An 18,523-nucleotide genomic window follows, 5' to 3' on the forward strand; every position below is an offset into this window, starting at 1 on the left:
GAATTTGTCTTAATTGAAATTGTACTTAGACAAAAAATATAAATTCCATGCAATTGGAAGAACAGAATTTAGAGCTGGAAGGGTATAGCATCTAGTAAAAGGATTATAGACAAAGAGCTGCGAGTGACCTTAGAAACCAACAAGTCTAAACACTCAATTCAACAGAAAAAAAGAAACTGAGGCTCAGAAAATGACAAGGTCATAGGTATTAACAGAGACAAAATCTGAACCTAAATCAACTAGATGATGCAATGGATAGGGTATCAGACCTGGAGTTAGGAAGATTCATCTTCCTGAGTTCAAATCTGACCTTAGCTTTGTGACCGTGGGCAAGTCACTTAACCCTGTTTGCCTCAATTTCATCATCTATAAAATGAGCTAGAGAAGGACATAGGAAATCACTACAGTATCTTTGCAAAAAAACAACAACAACAACAAAATAACAAATGGGGTGATAAAGTTGGATATTATTGGGGAAAAAAGACTTAAACAATAACTTCTGTGTCTAAATCTAATACTTTCCCCATGGTACCATACTGTCTTACTTAACGCTCTTATTTTAAAGGAGGAGAAACCAAGGCATAGAGAGGGAAGTAACTTGTATCTGATAGTAAGTAACAGCTGCCTGTGCTACAAGTTCCCCCACTGTTTTCATGGCCTGGGCTGGTTTCTACTCTCTGCTTTCCTACCCATTCTAAGTGGCCTGGCTGGGCAGGTTCCCTGGTCTGGGGTCCACCACCTCAGTGAGTGAGATTGGAAGACAGATTCTCTAATGTCTGCTCCTATACCACGACTCTATCAGGGTGAGAAGATGGAAAACAAAGCCAACTGATTTCAGGGAAATTTCTTATCCTGGAAAATATCACAAGCATACAGTGGGGGGCCTGCCTAGCACATTCAGATAATGAAGGTAACCTAGTTCAAGTCTCTGGTCCTGACAAAGAAAAGATGAATAGGTATGATGTTTTATTTAGGATCCATACTGCCCAAATTCATGCTATCCCTACTTTTCCTGTTCCTGTTATTCCTTTCTTTTCTCATTGCTCAAGAATTTACTACAGAGACTTTCCTTCTCTGCCTAGAATGCACTGTTGGCTCTCATGGCCACATTGACAGGTTGTCAGAAAAGCATTCTTATATCAGATGATACGAAGTTATGGAAGGATCTCTTTGGTGCTTTTTGTTCCTATGCTTTCCTTTGTCATACCTTCTCCTCCTTTATTGGGGATGGAAGAATGAAAGAGAGGAGTGGTAACAGTGGATATTGGGTAGAGGGTGCCTAAATTCAGGGTTTTCCTTTATACTCATTTATTTAAATATAATTCTGCCAATGACTCTGTGATCCTAACAGTGCCTCCACCTTTTAAGTCCTCTATTTTCTCATCTTTAAAATTAAAGGGTTAATCATTTAATCATATTGGACTCAGTTTCTTCATCTGTAAAATAAGCTGGAGAAGGAAATGGTAAATCACTCCAGAATCTTTGCCAAGAAAACCCCCAAAGAGGTGACAGAGTTGGAGAAAACTAAAAATGCCTAAACAACAAAATAGGCAAGCTGATCTAGCTGGATGGTAACATCTAATGCCGCCATTTTATATTCACTGTTCTGAGAGCTCTTTTGGAGCTCTGACAGAGTCTGAATCTCTTTCATCTCTTTCAAGGACATTCTTTCTTTTTGGTTGCTTCATCTTTAAGGAACTATCTTAGAAAGTCAATCCTTGTACCTTCCGCAGTGACCTTTTAGTACCTTTCTCAAGTCAAAACCCACTCTAAGTTACTTAATCTCTGAACCTCACTTTCCTCATCTTTTAATGGGCATTGCCCATTTTAGCTACCATAATGGGGTTGTCATAAAAATGAAAGGAAATAGAGATAAAATACTGGAAAATCTGTGAAGCTGGCAAGACTATATATAAATGTTAGCAAAGGAAAGAATCTGATAAAGATAGCTAAGAAACCACACAAAGAAACTATTTAAGATCTTGGGAACCAAGAAGAAAGGTGATCTACTACAGTTTGAGGCTATGTCATAGCAGCACAGCTGAAATGAATAATCCAAGATAGCTTTTTTCCTTTGAATGGGAATATGCTGTGACATTTGACATAGCATGAAAGGAGAGGAGATATATGGGCACGTATACAATATGATTTGTGTTCTCTATCTCAGTCAGATCTGCCGCAAGAGGGTCAATTTGGGGAAAGAATTTTCACCTCCTGAATAATAATAAGGAAAGTTTATAGGTCTATAGAGTGCTTTTTATACACGTTAGCTCATTTAGTCCTCACAACAACCCTGGAAAGTAGGTGCTATTATTTACCTCCATTTTACAGAAGGGGAGGTTCCGAGTGATTTGCTCTGTCACACATCTAGTAAGCATCTGGTTAGGCAGGATTCAGACTTGTTTTCCTGATGCAGATTCAGCCCCCTATCCAATAAGCCACTTAGCTGCTAAATATTTCATAAATATTCTTACGTTATGGTTAGAGACATCCTAGCACTCATCAAGACCTTGGTACAAATTCTGCTTCTAATCCATAGTGGCAGAGTGACCCTGAGCAAGTCATTGAATCTTTCAAGGACAGTTTCAATGTGAGGGGAGAGAAAATCCACAAAGAATCTGATAAGATCCTCCAAGGGATGTCAATATAGACTTTGATATAAAGTCACTTCAAGGTCAACAAGGGCACAAGATTTCTCCTACTGAAAAAAAATCAGGTTTGAAAAACAAAATATTTATAGAATGCTTAGAAATCTCAGGCCTATGGAATATATATACATTTTTTTTCCTTAAGAGACATAGAAAGTGTCATATTTAATACAAAACAGTCCTGGCCTCAGACACTTCTTATCTGTGTGACCCTAGTCAAGTCACTTAATCCCCTTTGCCCAAGTCCTTACTACTCTTCTGTCTTGGAACCAATACATAGTATTGATTCTAAGGTAGAAGGTAAGGTTAAAAAAAAAAACCCGATACTTAGTATTGACTCTAAGAGGGAAGGTAATGGTTTAAGAAAATGGTTTAAGAAAAATACTACAATCTACTGAACCCAACAGAAAACATGATCCTTCCAACCAAAAAAAGATACACATACACACATATTTTAGGATCTGCAAAACAAATGGGCATATAAGAGATAAAGGAAAGTGTTTTCTCATTTTAAAAGGTATCACTTTTATTTTTGGTTGCTGTTTCTATGGGCAATTAGCAAATATTTATCTCCTACTGTGTTCAAGGCACCGTGCCAGGTTCTGTGAGGGTCACAAAACCAAATAAGGTGCTATTAACTTCTCCTTCCTTAAAACTGTTGTTTTCATTCAGTCACATCAGTCAAGTCTGACTCTTTGTGACCCCAGTTTGGAGTTTTCTTGGCAAAGATACTTGAGTGGTAAAATTACCATCAAATTTTTTAAATCACAAAAATGATACTGATTCTATCTTAAGAGAAAGGAAATGAGTCATTGCCAATGTGCCAATCCTATTAAAATCAGCGGTTTGCAATCAGACTAGTTGGAGAGGGAAGGGGAATTCACTGGGAAAGGGAATTCCCAGGTATGACAATACCTGCTACTAAGGTAGATTCATATTTAAAGTCTTGGATTGATGTTTAAGATAGACTGAGTTAGACTAGTTAGAAAAAAAAGCCCAAATCAATATTAAATGGGAAGAACTTTTAAGTTGGGAGAAAGTCACTGAAGACAACTACAACAACTTCCACTGGAGCTGCTCAAACAAGATTTTAGGAGGGGCAACTAGACAGTTCAATGGATAGAAAGTCAGGCTTGGAGTCCAGAGTTCCTGGGTTTAGGTTCAAATATGATCTCAGCTACTTCCTAGATGTGTGATCCTGGGCAAATAATTTAACCCTGATTGCCTAATCTTTGCTGTTCTTTTGTCTTAAAATTGATATCTAAGACAGTGGGTGTTTTTTGTTTGTTTTTTAACATGAGATACTAGAAGTATCTAAGGGAGTTAATAAGGTTTAAATATGAGACTTTTGTTCTGGACTTTAAGAAATGTCCCTGTGGAAGGTGTGGACTTCCACCCAGATGACTACCTTTTCAATAGGGTGTGCTTTGTTCCTGGATGCTGGTTAGCCTTTTAATATTCCATGGAAGAGTTGAGTCATGTCTACGGAAGCTCTGAGCTGCTTCTTGAACTGGAAATGAAGTAGACAGATCTGGCAATAATAAGGCTTCAGTTAAACCCTTCTCTGATGGTTCTCCAGCCTGTCTTCTCCTTCTCCTTCTCAGTCTTTTTTGATCCTCCTTTCTTCTTACCCACTAAGGGTGAGCATCCTTATTGCTTTTTCCTGGGTCTTCTCTATTCTCTACATTCTCTTCCCTGAAAAACTCATCAGCTTGAAGGTTATCAATGATCAGTTCTTTGCAAATGAAACCCAAATTCAGTCTCAATTTATTGAATGAACTCTGATGAGTTACTAAAATCTCAACCTGAAAGTCCATAGTTAACTAAATGCTTTTTGCCTAAATTTCCTCATCTGTAAAATGATTTGGTGAAGGAAATGGTAAACTGTTCTAGTATCTTTGCCAAGAAAATCACAAATGGGGTGATGAAGAGTTGGGACACCACTGAAATGATTTAAATAATACCACCAACAAAAATATACCAGATCCTCTGCTAAATATTAGGGATAGAAAAAAGGTATGTGTAGTGGGGAGCCCCTGTTCTCAAGGAGCTCACAGTCTGGTGGAAAAGATAACATACAACTAATCATCAGTCCAAACAAGATATGTACAGGATAAATTAGGCATAATCCTAGAAGTAAAACTTAAAAATAAAACTAAAGATCATATTTAAAAATTAAGTTTCAGGAGGACTTGAGAAAGTAGGATTTAAGCCAAGATTTGAAGATGGGAAAGCAAGGAAGGAGACATAAGGATGGAGGCAATTCAGAACAAAGGAGACAAATAGTGAAAAGACTTGAAGTTAGGTGATGGTGTCCTTTTTGAGGAGAGCAAGGGATTTGAATTATAGAATATGTGGAAGGGATTAAGGTATTAAAATACTGGAAAGATAGGAAGGGGATAGATTCTAAAGATTATTGAAAGCCAAACAGAAGATTCACTACATGATCCTGGAGGTAATAGGAGCCATTTAAGTTTATTGAATGGGAGTGGGGATGTGATAAAAATCAGGCTTCTGGTTAAGGAAGAACAATTTGGTAGTTATGTGGAGAATTGATTAGAGTGGAGAAACATGAGGCTGAAAGAACCAGTGGTTATTTTAATAGTTCAGTTGTGAGTTGAAGAGAGTCTACACCAATTTTTTATTTTTAGAAGTGATCAGAGGAGGGGGCAGCTGGGTAGCTCAGTGGATTGAGAGCTAGGCCTAGAGAGGGGAGGTCCTAGGTTCAAATCTGGTCTTAGACACTTCCCAGTTGTCATTTAACCCCCATCGCCTAGCCCTTACCATTCTTCTGCCTTGGAACCAATACACAGTATTGATTCCAAGATGGAAGGTAAGGGTTTATTAAAAAAAAATTTAAAAATAAGAAGTGGTCAGTGGAGACAAGAGGGTATATTAGAGAGATGCTATGACAAGATTTAATCACTGATTAGATATAGGGAGTCAAGAGTGAGAAGTTGAAGATAAAATCTTAGATTGTAAATCTTGGTAACTGGGAAGATGATAATGCTTTTGAAAATAATAAGGAAGTTTGGAAGAGGAGAGAGTTGAGGGGGGAACAAAACAATTAGACATAGTGAGTTTAAGGTATCTATGGAACATCTGGTTTTAGATGTCAAAGAGGTAATTGAAAATGGAGACTTGAGGACAAGAGATAGGCTAAGATTAATGGGATCACTATATGAAAAAGAATAGTGGAAGAGGTCACAAAACAGATTCTTTGGGGACTCCCATTGTTTGTGGGCATACCATGGATTAAGATCCAGTAAAGGGGACAGAGAAGGAGCCATTGGACAGGTAGGAAAACTAGGAGAGAATACTGTCATAAAAAGCTATGAAGAGTGCAATTGATAATATCAAAATCTTCAGAGATGTTAAGAAGAATGAGGATTGAGAAAAGGTCGTTAAACATGGCAATTAATAGATCATTAGTAATTTTGAAGATAGCAAGTTCAGTTGAATGATGAAGTGAGAGGCCAATTTATAAAGAATTAAGAATAGAACAAAAGAAAAGGAAATAGAAGCACCTATTGTAGAAGATCTTCTCAGGCTGTTTAGCCATGAAAGGGAGGAGAGTGATAACCAGTGAGCATTCATGGATCAATTGAGGGTTTGGGGTGGGGGGGGGGGCATGTTCATAGGCAGTAGGAAACAGCCAGTATTCAGGAAGCAACTGAAGATCAGTGAGAGAATAGAATGATGGGATGTGGGAATAGAGTAAAAACTGGTAGAGAAGACAAAAAGGAATGATATCATTTATGCTTGTTGAGAGGTTGGCATGATGAAGAAGGGCCACCTATTCATAAGAAAGAGACATGGAGGAGGAGATAGTAGCAGAAGGCACCTGAGTAATGTGAAATAAATATTGGAGAAAAAGGAACTCTGGGTGAAATAACTTCCTTTATTTCAGTGAAATATGAGGCAAGGTTGTTCATTAAGAAGGTGGAAAAGGTAGGGATATGGGAAGTTTGAAGAGAATTGCAAGAGCTGAAATGGTGAATGAAAGAGCAAATTGATTAGGGAGATGTAAAAAGATTTCCTTGCCAAAGTAGGGGCTTATATGAGCTTATGTAATAGAAACTTGTGATGGAACCACTCACCTTGCTTAACTGAATAGCTCTCCTGTAGGTGATTAATTGCTTGGCCCCAAGAATGATAGTAAATGTAGGTCAGATAGAACATTGAGAATTTATGGACCCAGCCTCTAAGAAAAAAGATGAACCTCTGATCAACCACAATTTTGGGACTTAATCTTCAAGAAACTGAGTTCAGGAACTCCAGTGAAATTTCTTTTCTCCCCAGGAAACATGCCTGAAGAATTTAGAATTTAAAAAAAAACATATTTTAATATGATTTTCCCCTTACATACCTTTAATTTTTAGAGAATTACTTTCTTTGTTAAGTTTTTGTGTTTCCTTTTCTACTTGTCCAATTCTATTCTTTAAAGAGTTGTTTTCTTAAATTTTTTTGGAGGGGTTCTATTTCCAATTGGTTCATTTTATTCTTTAGGAAGTTGTTTTCTTCAAGGTATTTTTGTGCCTTCTTTGGCCTATTCTAGCTTTTAGGGAGTTGATTTCTTCAATGAATTTTTCTCCATCTGTTGAGTTTTTCTGTCAACTCTCTTATTTGGCCTTTTAACTTTTTTTTTCCAAGTTCTTCCAGGAGTTCCTTTGAGGCCAGAGATGCTTTCACACTTTCCTTTTTTTTAAAATTCTTGGAATTTTTCAAACCATCTTAGAATCAATACTGTGTATAGGTTCCAAGGCAGAAGAATGGTAAGGATTAGGTAAGGAATGGGAGTTGTGACTTGCTCAGGGTCACATAGATAGGAAGTGTCTGAGGCAAGATTTGAACCCAGGACTTCCCATCTCTGGGACTGGCTCTCCATCCACTGAGTCACCTAACTGCTTCTCTCCCTGCATTTCTACCTTCCACCCCGCACCCCCATATATTATAAGACTGATTATGCACCAGGTATATAAGAAAATATTCCTTCCCTTATATTTGAAAAAATAAGAAAATACTTAAAAACTATCCAAGTCTGAAACTTCTAGGTTAATCTGAAAGAGAACTGTTATCACTTTCTTTGATTGTTAATATTTTGCTCCCATCCCTCTAACCAACCCAGAAAGGAACTCTGCCTTAAAGTAATTAGCGAAAGAACCTGGCCCAGTATTGATGGACCTAAGAATAGTACAGTATTCTCCTTTCTCATGCCTGAAAGGAGGAGGGAGCTCTTTTTGTTTTCCTTTGAGTAACTTAGGAGGAGGAGAGAATGGGAATAACCCTTAAGGGTAGAGGATTTTAGGAAAAATAATTCTCCAAGATTAATTGACTTGTTCTGGTTGATGAAACAAAATGTTAACTTCTCCCTTATCCTGAGGTATATACTTGCTTTATATCATATTGTGGACTTTTTCTTGTTCATTCTTATGTTACTTTGAAATTTTCTTGTATTAGAGGCATGTCTGAAGACATGGGAGGTCTCAGATAGTTTTGGATAGTTCTCTGAGAAAAACAATTCATGAATCAGAATGATAAATTAATAATTGTTTCCAGAAGATGTACATCCAACTGTGTTCAGTATTGACTTCCCCCCTTCAATACAGGGGAAAGATGGAATGCAAGAGAAATGGAATAGAACAGAATTTTTAAAACCATGAGGATTGTTGTTCAAAAACACCTCAAAGGACATCTAAAATTTATATTTCAGATGGGGAAACCAAGACCCTGAGAAATGGAGTGACTTTGGTAACATTATAGTGGTAATAGAGCTTTGTTTTGCACCCAAGACTTCTGATTTCACATCCAGTGTTCTAGAAAGAAAATTATATGTGTGAGCTTTGGTCTTTTGAAAGAGAGATGATATGGTGTAGTTGGAAAGTGCACCAGATTTGCACACAGAATCAATGAAGTGGTACAGCCAGCTTGAACCAACCCAATTGTCAAATGGATTGATCAATCCAATCAACATTTATTAAGTACATGCTATGTGCTGGGGAGACAATAAGAGACAAAAGAAAGTCTAACTTCAAGGAACTTATAGTCTAATAAGGAATACAACAGGTAAGCAAATATATATGAAGCAAGCTATATAGAGGATAAACAGGAAATAATTTAAGACAGGCACTGGAATTAAGAAGAGTTAGGGAAGACTTCTTGTAGAAGGTAGGATTTTTGTTGGGACTTATAGGAAGCCAGGGATGTGCCAGTAGTCAGAACAGAGAAGGGAGAGCATTCTGGGCATGCAGCATAGCCAGAGACAATGCTTAGAGCCAACAGATGAAGTATATTGTTTAGAAAAGAGCCAGAAGGCTAGTGTCATTGGATAGATTACTGTCCATGGCAGGAAGTAGTATTCCCTGCCCCTCCTCCCCTAATCATACTAAGAAGACTGGAAATGTAGGAGAGAACTATGTTATGAAAGGCTTTGAATGCCAAGGAGAGCATCATTAATTTGTTCCTGGAGATAATAGGAAGTCACTGGAGTTTATTGAGTAGGGGTGGGGGTGTCATCAGATCTGTGTTTTAGAAAAATCACCTAAACTCCTGACTGGAGGCTGAACTGGAGTAGGGAGATAATAGAGGCAAGAAGATCCACCAGCAGGCTACTACAATAACCAAGGTGTGAGGAGATGGGGGCTGCTCTACAATGGGGACAGCCTCAGAGAAGAGAAAGGAGTACATTTGAGAGATGCTGCAAAAGTCATATTGATAGTCCTTGGAAATAGCTTAGATATAGAGAGTGAGAGATAGTGAGGAATCCAGGATGACTCCTAGATTGGGATTCTGAGGGACTGGGAAGATGGTATTGCCCTCTATAGTAATAGGGAAAGCAAAAGGGTTAATTTTTCATTGTACTTACACCTCAGAAATAGGCAAATACCTAAAATTAAGGTTTAATTTATTGTTTTATTAATTGTCTAGACTCCAGCATGTGATGAATAAAATGGTAATAATTCAGATTGAATTTAAAATTATATTTTGCATATTTCTACCCCCCCCCAGGTAATTAAACATTTAATAGCACACTGCTGCACAGAAGCCCTGAATGTGTGTCCTAGTAACCCTTCTTACCAATTTTTTGATCTGGGGCAGATTAACTCACATCTCTTAATTTGCTTCTAAAATTGTAAAATGAATGGGCTGGACAATTTCCACAGTCACGTCCAACTCTAACATTCTCTATAAATGTCAACCTCCAGGATAAAATAAGAGTTTTACTATTTGATATTTAAAGCCCTTTACAACCTGGTTCTAACCCACCTTTCCAGGCTAATTAAACATTATAGTATTCTTTTTCACACATGCCACCCTCCAGACAACATGGCCTATTTGTTCCTTCATTCTTGTAAAATATCTCATCTCCCATCTCTACAATAATATCATATTTTTCAAGCCTTTCCCATCATTCCTTTGCTGTGACAATCCAACAAATGCCTCACATTCCCTGCTTCAGAGAAGCTTCTAAAATTGAGCTGGCATATGAGTATAAGAGAATATTACAGCCCAATAAGAAGAAATTGAAATTATGGATGCAAAGAAGCACTTATGAACTAATGCAGGCTAAAGTAAGAGGAACCAGGAAGCCAGCATCCACAATTTCTAAAACAATGTACATAGAAAGAATCATTAACTCCTTTATGATTGAAATAAAATGCTATAAAATTATAATGACCAAGCTTGGCTTCAAAGAGGTTGTATGAGAAGGTACCTTTCTACCTTCTGGACAGAAGTTGACTACCCTGAAGTCCCCTGGATGGAAGAGGTACATTCTTCAAGATTATTAATGATGATTTCTACATTTCTACATCTGATATCTTTTGTTTTAGTTCTTTTTTCCACTCTCTGTAACTTTGATTTCCCCTTTCTCCTAATTAACCTCTTCTCTCTCAACTTTTGTTGATAATATTGTCTCCTGATTGTCTTTCTTTTTACCCTTACCTTCCATTTTAACATCAATACTATGTATTGGTTCCAAGGCAAAAGAGTGGTAAGGGCTAGGCAATTGGGGCTAAGTGACTTGCCCAGGGTCACACAGCTGGGAAGTGTCTGAGGCCACATTTCAACCCAAGAGCTCCCTTCTCTAGGCCTGGCTCTCTATTTACTGTGCTACCTAGTTTCCCAGTCTTTTGAACAGCAGCACCCAGATTAAAAGAATGCTTTAAAGAATTTAGGGCTTCGCTTTAAACTAAGATAAATCCCCCAAGCCTCTGTCAATGATCTTTCTGTATATTCTTTTCTATAATCTTATTTACTTCCCAAGGTTCATTATCATCTCTATTATCAAATATATATGTGTGCTTATATTATATATATATATATATATGTGTGTGTGTGTGTGTGTTATCTATATATCTGTAGCTCTAATTTCTCTCTTGAGCTCTAATCCACTACCAATTAATTGCCCAGGGACATCTCCAACTGGGTGTAGCATCAGTAACTCAAATGCAACATTTGTAAAATGAAACACCTCCCTATTCCTGTTGAGAACCAACCCCTTTTCTAGGTATCCAAATTAGAAACCTTGAAGTCATAGTCACTATTCTCTATAGCCCATATCCAATCATTTGCTAAATTTTGTCAATTGTATTTTTCTAGATTATATGTGGATATAATTAAAAAAATCATTTTCTGACATTTTGTGACCCATGTTCTCTCCCTCCCTCCCCTCTCCCCTACCTAAGATGGCAGATAAAGACTGTACATGTACCATCATGCAAATTTGCATTTTCATACTCCTAATCTTGTGAAAGATACATATTGCATATATTACAGAGAAATTCATGGGGACAGTAGAGTGAAGAATGTATGCTTCAATTTGCATTCAGACTCCATCAGTTCCTTTGGTGCCAGTGGATAGCTACCCCTGAGTTCCTTGGAGTTGTCTTGGATACTTGTATTGATAACATTCACAATTGATCATCATACATTATTGCTATTACGGTGTACAATGTTCTCAAGGTTCTGCTTACTTCACTTTGGATCATTTCACATGAGTCTTTCCAGGTAGTTTTGGGAATGTTTTATTTATTATTTCTCATGGGAAAATAGTAATACATCACAAGCATATACCACAATGTGGTTAGCATCCCTTCAGTTTCCAATTCCTTGTCACCCCAAGAGTTGATTGTTTTTGTACAGGTAGATCCTTTCCCCTTATCTTTGATCTCTTTGGGATACAGACTTAGCAATGATATTGCTGAGTATGCAGTTTTATGACCCTTTGGGGCTGGTTTCAAATTGTTCTCCAGAATGGTTGTATCAGTTCACAGATCCACCAACAGTGTATTTTCCCACATTGTCAATTCTATCTTCATAGCAACACTGATCTGGTTGTGTCTCTACCTGCAGTGCTATTACCTTAATTCAGACTCTCATTGTCTCTCATTTTGGATTATTACAGTAATTTCCTCTACTCCCTACTTTGTTTCTCCTTTCTCCAATCTATCAAACTCCATGTAGCTGCCAAAATAAGCTTTGCTAATTACATTGAGTCATGTCATTCTCCTGTTCAAATATCTTCAGTTGCTCTTTATTGACTAGGGGAAATATATATATATATATATATATATAAATATATATATATAAACACTTTTTAATTTGGCACTTAAAATGTTTCAAAACTTGGCTCTAGCCTGCCTCCCTATATTTATTTCATCTTATTCTCCTTTATCTATTTTCTTCTAAACTGGTGAGATTGAAGTTCCTTGAGTTCAAAATTTAGCCTCCCATTTACCCTTGCACAGGATATTCCCCTTGCTTGGAAAGTACCTTTTCTCACCTCTGACTTGGGATATTTAACTTCCTTCAATTTGAAATAAAATTTCCTACTGGAAGTTTTTCATGATTCCCTTAAGTTGTCAGTACTCTCTCCCTTCTCACATTATCTTGTATTTTTCCATCTGGGTAAATGTATTATACCCACTTCCAGTAGAATATAAGTTCCTTAAGGGCAAATATTTACTTTAATTTTTCTTTCCATCCTCCAGTGCCCAATAGGCTCTAAATAAATGTTGTTGCATTGAATTGGAATATTCAGAGCTGAAAAAGCAAGAGGCAATACAATGTAGGTAAATGTACTGGAGGTACAAGATTAGTCATATCGGATTTGGGCAAGTCATATTGGATTTTTTTTTTTGTAACCCTCAGTTTCTGTCTTAGAATCAATACTAAGTATTGGTTCAAGGCAGAAGAATGGTAAGGGCTAGGCAATTGGGTTTAAGTGACTTGCTCAGGGTCACATAGCTAAGAAATGTCAGAGGCCCCAGGACTTTCCATCTCCAGGCCTGGCTCTCAATATATTGAGCCACCCAACCATCCCTTGGATTGATTTTTTTATAGTCCCTTTTGGTCCTAACATTTATGATGCTATATACACTTGTAACATGTACCTCAAAGAGTATTTTGAAGAGGACACTATAGAACTTAAAGAAGTATAGAAATAGGAATTATAATTCTCTGTAGTAGACAATAGTACAAAACATTGTACATAATAGGAAGTCAACAAAAACATCTGAATTTATCTGCATTGTATACATTGTCCCAAAGTGCATGAGAGTAAAGTAGGGAGGATAACTCTGGACTAGTTTGGAGAAAGTTCTTTTCCTCTGTGGACCTCAGTTTCCTCATTAATAAAAGGACTAGAAAAGATTATTTCCAAGGTCCATTTTGTCTCTTTTCAGGTAATTTCCAGCTCTAATATTTTGTGTTCTAAGATCTTTTCCCTTATTAACATTCTATGTTCTAAGGGCTCTTCCAGCTTTTGCATTCTATATTCTAAGGTCCCTTCTAGCTCTAATTTTTTATGGCTGCTTCTAACTTTGATATCTTATGATTCCGGAAGATCAAGGAGGAGAGAAAACGGTGCAGACTATCATTAACTCATGCAAACTCCCAGAATGCCATAAACATGGTGCAATTTTTTTCACAGATTTTCCTCCTGGTGCAAAATGTTCCCATACGTCCAATCTGCATCTGTCTGCAATAGGGAGTGTGGCAAAGCTGTCATGGAAATGGAACTCAAGCCCAAACATAAATAGCACCATAATTAATTTTATTTCTCAAGTGACCCACTGAGAAATAGGAGAGGTACTCAAGATGTGGCAGAAAGAGTATGGGATTTATTCAGAATACTTGAGAGTCTAAATCACAGCTGTGATGGGTCTATGACTCCAAACAAATTTGAAAAATGTCTCCAAAGTAGAATGGACTGTCGAGGCAATTGGTGGGTTTCTATAGGTAGAGATCTTTATGCAGAAGTTGGAGAACCACTTGTTAGTCCTATTCTGGAAGATTTTCTATGCCAGGTATAGACTAGATGACCTCTCAAGTCTTTTTTTTTTTTAACCCTTTCCTTCTATCTTAAATTAATACTGTGTATTTTATTGTATTTGTTTCAAAAACCTTTCCCTTCTGTCTTAGAATCAATACTTTGTACTGCTTCCAAGGCAGAAGAGTGGTAAGGGCTAGGAAATGGGGGTTAAGAAATTTACCCAGGGTCATACAGTTAGGAAGTGCCTGAATGTAGATTTGAACTCAGAACCTCCCCATCTGTAGGCATGGCTCTAAATCCACTGAACCATCTAGCTGTCCCCTTTGAGGTCTTTTGTGTCAGATATTCTATGGTATTTATCTTACTAGGAATATGAATATGTTTAGAAAATAGTCTAGAAGCTAGGCCTGGGTAGAGCTGCAATTACTTCTCAAATATCACTTATCCTCCCAACTCCCAGCATCTCCTGCACTGGAATCCGGTTGAGATAGCTATGCTGTGTTGGAAGGAGTGTTATATTTGGAGTTAATGGACCTCGATTCAAATCTCAGAGATGTCATTTGTGGTATAGTGGTTATAGCTTTGGAATTGGAAGTCACAAAGACCTGATTTGGCATCTTTTCTCAAGACATTTATTAGCTGTGTGGTAGATTCTTTTTTCTAGGGCCACTGTTTCCTTAAAACGAAGGATCCTATGAATTAGAGGACCTCTAAAGTGCCTTCTAGCTATAAATCCTGGGTTCAGGTCCTAAGCTCTACCATTAACTTTCTGGATGATGGTGACCAAGTCACTTCACTACCTTCTAAACACATAGTTTTCCTATTTGTAAGAGTTAGACTAAGATGATCTCTAAAAATTTCCATGATTCTGGGAAACATGACCCCCCTCTGGCTAGAATCCGGGAGTAGCCAAGGCAGTTTCCCGATCATTCCAGGGGGTTAAGTCCAGTTTGCACCACCGATGTGAATGCTCTTTTCCTTGGAGGGCTCTTTCTGATGACTTCTGCCCCGGGCCGCAGCAGGAGAGCTAAGAGGTAGTACCTTGGCTAGAAGCTTTGTGGGTTGGGCGGCTGAACAGCTGGCTGGCTGCCTCCCTAGAAGTTGGAGCAGCGTGTGTGTGGGTATAGGGGGACAATTTACCTGTCCCCTCAATCCTCCATAGCAGGACATCCTCCTTTGTTCGACCCTGGCCCCTCCCCGACTTCTCCTAAACAGTGCCCACCGTCGAGGGTCCCTTTGGTCCGTCAGGTAGTCTTTATTCGGCCGGACCCGAAGCACAACAAACTGTCCCTTCTGGGGCGGGAGCTGGGGGCCCCCGCCAAGAGAGAAAGCTGTGGGGAGGATGCGCCTGCGCAGATATCCCTTTCCTCTCCTTTCCCTCCCTCTTTTCCCCTTTTTTCTCCTCCTCTTTTTTTCCCCTCCGCCTCCTTCCTCCTTCCCCTCTTCTCTCTCCCACCCTTTCCCTTCTTCACTTTCCCCTTCCCCCACCCCTTCCTCTCCTCTCTTATTCGCCCCCACCTCCTTTCCTCTCCTCCCACCTCCCTCTCCTCCTCCTTCTTTCTGCCCTGTCCTCCCACTCCTCTAGCTCTCACCACCCCCTGCCCCAGCCGTGGCCAGCTCCTCCTCCTCCTTTCTCTCTCCTCCTCCTCCAAGGCCCGGCCAGCCCCGCGGCTCCCGGCGCCCCCGCCCCCTCCCCTCCCCTCCTCCCCATTGTTGCGGCGGCTGGGTCCTAGGAAATCGGAATCGCCACTGCTCCGCTCGCTACCTGCAGGAAGGGCACCGAGCTGCTGAGGTAAGCGCTCTGGGCTCCTTCTCCTGCCTAACTCAGCCTTACCCTTGCCTGCCCCTCCCAGTCGGGTGGTCTCCTTACACCCGGCTCGCCGCTGGCCCATGTCCCGGCTGCTCCCGCTGGGAAACACCCCGCTCATCGGACTCGAGCAGCTGCCTAACCCGGGACAGGGTGTGTGGCTGTGGATGTGGCCGTGGCTGTGGGTGCGTGTGCGTGTGCGTGTGTGTTATACGGCTGTGCGCGCGCGCTCCGGCGCGGGCGGGCTGTAGAGCTGGCTCCGGAGAGACCTGGGGTCGCCTTTTTTTTTTTTCCAAAATAGCAAAAAAGAAGAGAAAAAGGAACTTGTTCTGTGGAGCCCCTGCTTGCCCCAGGGCCTCCAGCAAAGTGTCATTAACTAGAAGTTCCCGATAAACCAGACCTCAGGAAACAAAGGCGGGCGGGGGGGTGGGAGGTGGTGGTTAAAAAGGTCCTTTTCTTTCTCTCTCCACCCCCCCCCCAGTCTTGTCTTGGCCCCCTCCCTTGTCCCAAAACTGCACTTGGAAAAAAATGGGAAGATGACATGAGCATCCGTCAAGGGATGGATGGGCAGTTTCTGTCCTCCTGGTGGAGCGTGTGCAAGAGTGCATGAGTGTGTATGTATGTCAACGTGTGTGTGTGTGTGTGTGTGTGTGTGTTGGGGGCGGGGACGGCGGACCTCGCTCAGTAAAGGCCCCAGGGCTTGGGTCCACCGGTGCTTTCCCCGTAGTCCCTATCACGGAGAGCGAGTGCCTGCCTGGGAAGCCGGAGACTTGAGCTCCAATGCGTCTTTGCCATTCATTAGTTCTCGATCTTTAGGAAGTCCCACCCCGCCACTGCAAGCCTCAATTTATACATCTGTCGCACTAGAAGATTAGACTCGACGGCTTTCTTTTTCCTTTACTGGGGTCTGAACTGAGAGCCTGCGGGCAGGGCGAAGGCAGCTAGCGGACCAGCACCGTTCCTTTACTCTCTGCTCGCGAAGACAGCCCACTGGCTTCGTACATTTCCTGTTTAATGCCGAGGTTAGGATTGGAGAGTCGAGAGCGATTGGTAGGGCTAGAGCCCCTTTGCTTCGACGTATTTTGATTTCTTCCGTTAGATTGGGGGAGGGGGAGGAGGGGGAAGGCCAGAAAAGAACCCGCCCCCACCCTTTCCACTTTAAATTTTGAAGGGACACGATTCCCTCCTTAATGGGGCTGAAACTTTCTCAAGTAGTCGGTCTTTTGGAAAGTGTATATTGTATGTTTGACCCTCGAGTTTAAGGCAGCTGGAACGTAAGGGCAATCATTGAGTTTTCTGAACTTGGAGGGTTTGGCAGGAAAACCCAATGGCACCTGACAGGCTTTGGGATTTGTACTCTCATCTGAGTCCACTGAGGAGTTGACAGTTCATCAGAAGTCAGTCAGTCAGTCAGCCAAAAAAAAGAAAAAAAGAAAAAAGAAAAAAAGGTTGAGCATTCTGGAGACACTGCTAAATCCCGTGAGTCTTAGCAATTGGAGTGGGGAGTGGGTTAGGGGATGGAAAGATGAGTCAGAAGGCTTGGGGTTGAATTTTAGCTTCACCATTTAATGCTTTATGACTAGACAAGTCATTTCTCCTCTCAGGGACTCAATTTCTTCATGTTTAACATGGCTTTGAGTTGGGTGAACTCTAGTCTTCCTTTTGCTGTGGATTTGTGCTCGTTTCTATTTACAGTCCATCTGGAGAGACAATTTTTGGAATCATTGGATTATAAACCAGATTTGGATGGGCAGAATACTATGAAAACTCAGAAGAGTGAGCATGTATAATAGCTAGAGAACAATCCTGGAAAGCTTCAGGGAAGGAAGGTTGTTTTTAAGTTGAACTTGAAGAGAGGGGAAAGATTGGCAAAGACCAGGGATGAGAGATTTCCTAACAGGCTCCTCCAGATGCTGGGGGAGCGCTAAAGATAAGACTCTGTTCCTGCCTAGTGGAAGCTTATAGTCACCTAATGTAGATAAGACCTTCCTGCTGAATAGAATGTTCTGAGATAAGAATTACTTTCCTGTAAAGTGGAAGGAAAATCTAGAAGGCTTTGTTGGAGATGGTCTTTGTGTGATCTCCTTCAGAGGATGCTAATAGGTAGAAAGTTGTGGGTGAGGGAGTGAGGGAGGAGATTCTACTTATTATAGAGCAAAGAGAGAGCAAGATTAGGGAGGTGTCAGAGTTGTCTACTGGCCTTGTGGGGAAAGTAGGCCAGTTTGTTTGGAGCATAGGTTATGTGAATTTATTTTTGCAGACCTGGGTGTGGATAGCCTCTTGGTAAGGAGTGCAGATCCAGTATCTTCTCTGCAATCTGGAGTTGTAGAGAGTTGCTAGGAGGATTTGACAGATTAAGCAATTTGCCACAGGTCACATTTCCAGTTATATGTCAGAGCCTAGAATCTAACTCAGGTCTTCCTGATTCAGAGAACAGCTCTGTCATTATACCACATTCCTTTCCATATGAATTTGAATAGTGAAACATAAGGCTGGAAAGGTAGGTGGAAGTTCAATTGCAGCATGTGTCAGTCTAAGGCATTTGGACTTTTTTTTTTTTTAATGTGGGCTGGTGTCAACCATGTTTGATGAGTGAAGCCATGTCAGATTTCTGCTTTAGGGACCTTGATCTGGCAGTGGTAGGTAGGACTGGATTAGAGAAGAGAGGTAAGGCAGCTTACAATTGGACTTTTCCACACAATGATTAGAGAGGTTTTTGGACTGGCATGGTGGTGCTGGAGATGAATAGAGGAATAGATGCGTTTTGGGGTTAGAATTTATAGGACTTGATAA

General features: G+C 40.2%; 1 protein-coding gene across 4 annotated transcripts in view; it reads left to right on the forward strand.

The window, feature by feature from the left end:
• The first annotated feature begins 15,280 nt into the window (after window positions 1-15,280).
• Window positions 15,281-18,523, forward strand: part of AFAP1 (actin filament associated protein 1) — a 231,405-nt gene continuing 228,162 nt past the window's right edge. For 2 of the 4 annotated variants that reach the window (XM_007496781.3, XM_001364753.4), the window contains exon 1: window positions 15,281-15,715. The gene's annotated coding sequence lies outside the window, so the exon portion shown is untranslated. Of the gene's footprint in view, window positions 15,716-16,235; window positions 17,210-18,523 lie in introns of those variants that run through there. The other 2 variants (XM_056802392.1, XM_056802394.1) reach the window with 2 other exon arrangements.

This window comes from Monodelphis domestica, chromosome 6, assembly GCF_027887165.1.
Source record: "Monodelphis domestica isolate mMonDom1 chromosome 6, mMonDom1.pri, whole genome shotgun sequence".
In the NCBI taxonomy this organism is placed as follows: domain Eukaryota; kingdom Metazoa; phylum Chordata; class Mammalia; order Didelphimorphia; family Didelphidae; genus Monodelphis; species Monodelphis domestica.